The sequence below is a fragment of the Bidens hawaiensis genome, unplaced genomic scaffold (assembly GCF_021521415.1).
Source record: "Bidens hawaiensis isolate Kalapana, Puna unplaced genomic scaffold, B.hawaiensis_p1.1 tig00073931_1, whole genome shotgun sequence".
Taxonomy (NCBI): domain Eukaryota; kingdom Viridiplantae; phylum Streptophyta; class Magnoliopsida; order Asterales; family Asteraceae; genus Bidens; species Bidens hawaiensis.
The window spans coordinates 20,258-24,492 of NW_027502845.1; the positions used below are offsets into that span (position 1 = coordinate 20,258).

At 37.3% G+C, this 4,235-nt stretch overlaps 1 long non-coding RNA gene across 1 annotated transcript; it reads left to right on the forward strand.

The window, feature by feature from the left end:
• Window positions 1–1,608: 1,608 nt before the first annotated feature.
• LOC143606265 (uncharacterized) lies at window positions 1,609–2,144 on the forward strand. The gene is made up of 3 exons (XR_013148719.1): window positions 1,609–1,687; window positions 1,785–1,875; window positions 1,961–2,144. It is a non-coding gene; the product is annotated as an uncharacterized LOC143606265 (long non-coding RNA).
• Window positions 2,145–4,235: the final 2,091 nt, after the last annotated feature.

Below are 4,235 nucleotides of genomic sequence, written 5' to 3' on the forward strand. Positions count from 1 at the left end.
ACATCTCTTAAAGGTGGAGGATCTACTGGGTTTAAGGATCTTGTGGTTGATGATGATGATGTCAAGAATGGTGAGGAGGCTGGTGGTTTGAAGGATGCAGCGAATGTGGCTACTGAGAAGGATAATGAATTCGCTGATGCAAAGGCCTGAATCCTTTTGTTCAATGCTTTAATGGTCTGACCCTACGCAGTCATTGACGTTTAACAACTACTATGAAAACAATATCTTTTATGTATTCCCTCTGTTGTTTTTTAATATAATTTACTTTCTGCACTTAGAACCCTGAAGACTTGGGTGGATGGATCCTTCTTTTGGATGAAGCCCAGTCATTTTAATTTTTTACATATGAATCTTTTGACTTTAAACTTTTTGTTATTGATATTTATCCATAGGATTGCCCCCTCCACGGAATACTTAGAAATTTGTTAATGAATCTAGGATCCATTCTTCTAAAATGTTTTGGGATCAAGGATCCTTTAGAGTAATCTTTGAAGAGTTTTTACTTTTTTGTATCAAGGATCCCTGGGAATAATCCCTAAATGTGTTTGGATCATGGATCCCTAGGGACATGCCCTAACTTAAGTATCGTAGGTGACATGTAAATGTTGAAGTTTTTGCTTAACATGATGGTGTTAACTCTTTAGATGTGGACAAGCCTGTATTTTCTTGGAACTCCATCCGAACTTTGAATGACATGTGAATGCCAAATTTTCTGAGTGACACGTCTGCCACATTTTTGAATCCTTGGTATAACCAACAATATCGTAATTGCCTGTAACCATTATGTATACAGATCCCGCCATCTTGAATTAACCTTAGATTTCGTGCGCTCCTGGCGAGGTATAGAAACCCATATGCTAGAAAGATGAAAACATTTAAACCTTTGAAAGGATTTGAATTCCTTAAACATAAGATTGATGGTTAGTCTCTGTCTTTTATCTTGATCCTTGGAGATCTCTGCAAAACCTTGAGAACTTTCCATCCCCTGATTTGATGGTATTCTAGAATGTAATCCTGGGCACCAGAACACCCACTTGAAATCTTTTGATCCTGAGCACCAAACACCAAGCCACCATCGTCAGATCCATCCCAATATACCACTCAATACGTTGATAGAAGACTCTATAAATACCCTTTATTTATATTCATTTCCTCAATTTGTAGAATCTTTAGGTTTACTATTCATTCATCCCTAGTTTTCAAATTCGGTGCCTACAATTCATGGTATGATCATTAATCTTTTAATTTCCATTTACGATCTATTATTATTCATTTAGCATGAATGATCTTCATATATACCAGTTTCGTACGTAGGGTTTGTTAGAGATGATTTTAGGGCAAAATAGTAATTTATCCATTTTAGTAATGTTCTTTATGAACATTACAGATACAGATAACATATTGATTCTAATTCTTATTAATAATTGGATGTATAGATGGCTCGTATCAAGCAAACTGCTCGTAAGTCGACAGGAGGAAAGTCCCTAGGGAAGCAACTTGCAACCAAGATATATATTATTTCTATAAATATATTCCTTTTTTTTATATTACCAAATTCACATTGATTTTGGAGGCTTAACTGGTTGATAATGATTAAATATTCATTGCAGGCTGCTCATAAATCGGCTCCAACCACCAGTGGTGTGAAGAAGCCTCACAGATACAGACCTTGAACCGTTGCTCTTCGGTTTGTCACTCACACTAATTTATAGTTATATTTTCATTTGTGATCTGAATCATTGTTTCCATTGCTTATGTATTGATTTGGTGTTGGTTGTGTTCAGTGAAATCCGTAAATACCAAAAGAGTACTGAGCTTTTGATCAGGAAGTTGCCTTTCTAGAGGCTTGTTCGTGAGATTGGTCAAGACTTTAAGGTTAGTTATTTTTTTCGAGTTATGTAACATTACTGTACAGTTTTTATGGGTTTTGTGATTTATTTTTTGTGAATGAATGTTGCAGACAGATCTGCATTTCCAAAGTCATGCAGTGCTAGCATTGCAAGAAGCAGCTGAGGCTTACTTGGTGGGATTGTTTGAGGACACGAATCTGTGTGCAATTCATGCGAAGCGTGTGACTATCATGCCAAAGGATATTCAGTTGGCTAGGAGGATTAGGGGTGAAAGGGCTTGATTTTTTGTTGGTGATTTTGGTTTAGTTTTAGTTTTGGCCTTTGAATGTTTGGTGTCATTGATATGTTACGTTTGACGGTTGAATGGATGGATGATGGGAAATTGTAGTTCCTCATCTTATTTTGTTGCAAAAGTGTTTGGTTTGGTCTCTTATTTGTGTCCTGTTATGAACAAGTTTTTACGTGATTGGTTGGGATCTGGGAACCAAATATGTATTCTGTTTGTCAAAATGATTTGTATTGAGCCTGATTCGTTTTGCTTAGAACCTGCTTTGACTCTTAACCCGTATCCAAATTCGCAGTGCTCATAACCAAATCTGTTCGACCTGAGACATTGATTAGGCCTATGATGTTCAGTTGAAAAATTTTTGAAGAGTCCAAACAGTTTAAGCAAGTTTTATTAGGCGTATGACGTTCGGTTTAAAATGATTGAACAGTCCATACTGTTCAAGTAAGTTGGCAAGTTGGTCTAGTTCAAGGTCTAAATAATTTTATTAAAAGTTCGATTTAATATAGCCGTTGTGTAGCCGTGAGGGAACCGGTTTTTGATGTCCATGAACCATATAAATCGATTTGTTATCCATTGTTTTACCACCAAACTCAAAATCACTAAAAATACTTCTCGGTTTACACTCGTTTTACAACCCCAACCAACCTATGCCTCCTTTTTTTTCACTTCCACCACTTCTTAGTTGTTACTATGGAAAGCACCAACAAGGCTAACAAGAAGGCTTCTACATCCGTTTTGATTGACACGGTTCGTGTTGAAGAAGACCCCGAAGTTGGGCGGGTCCTAACGCATACCCCCAACGAAGATGTATGGAAGAATTAGGATTTGGTTGAATTGATCAATGGTGACGTTAAGGCTCGTTACAAATTTTGTGGCACTTTCTTATAGCAAGATTCCAAATCGACTTTAAAAAAGCACATCAACAAAAAATTTTGCAAGGCCTTGAAAGAATTTCCCGCAACGGACCACGTCGAATTGGGTCGAGAGGTACACTTTTTCGTTACAACATGAACCGGGTTCATGATAGAATGCCGAAGTTTGTTATTCAACAAGGTTTGCCGTTTAACCACTTTGGCAACCCCGAGTTGACGGCCATGATTCGAGAAAGTCTACCACACACATGTAAGTCGTACTACCCTTAGACGTCATTGTCTCAAATTGTGGGAGTGTGCAAAAAAAAAAAGATTTAATCGGATTTTTTTCAAACTTTACAAACGAGTATGAGCTTAACTAGTGATATTTGGTTGGCCCCACACAGGTTACCGGAATCCTACGTTTGTATCACCGCTCATTGGGCCGATCTGGTGTCTTGGAAACTAATGAAACGCACTGTTAGGGCATGAATTTTATGCCGAGGATCCATTATCCTTGACTATCTTGTGGATAGATTATCCTTAAGATATGTATTAGGTTATGAAGGATCATTGATCCTCGTTATTATTTGTTTACTAATGATTGCATTTTTAGTGGTGATGTGTTAGCCAGGTATAACAACTTATGGATCAAGTCAACCGTATATCTCACTACAAGGCATCTGTAGCATATGGTCGAGATTGAAGACTAAGCTAAAGAAAGAAGTAACAGAATAATAAGACCAATTACTGAGTACTAAGGACAAGATATGTTATCATTGAAGAGGTTCTTGGATCAATTATCCTCATGGAGTATTCTCTAGCTGAAGTCTGGATCCAGGATCCTTATTCAACATAGCTATTAATGGACGATTTTAGTATGAAGACTGATGTTTAAATAACAACGGCTCCTAGACTTAGTCTACCACTTATTTCGTCATTAAACGTCTACTAGCACGTGGTCAAAGAGCACGATGGAAGAGAGTGGAAGACTAGCGGATTTTTAGGACCTAGTAGCTAGTTAGTTATTTTTGTTTCCTTTATAAACAATGAGTTGTGATCAACCCTAGGACATGGTTCACTAGTTTACTACTGCAGATTTTAGCACACAAGTTCTCTGTAATTTCACACACACTTAGCTCGATTGTAATCGTTGATCAACAACTCCAACCCTTGTAACCTTTTTTGTGATTAATAAATTGGTGATCGACAAGTTTTCATCACCGGGGTTTTTTTCTTTTGATC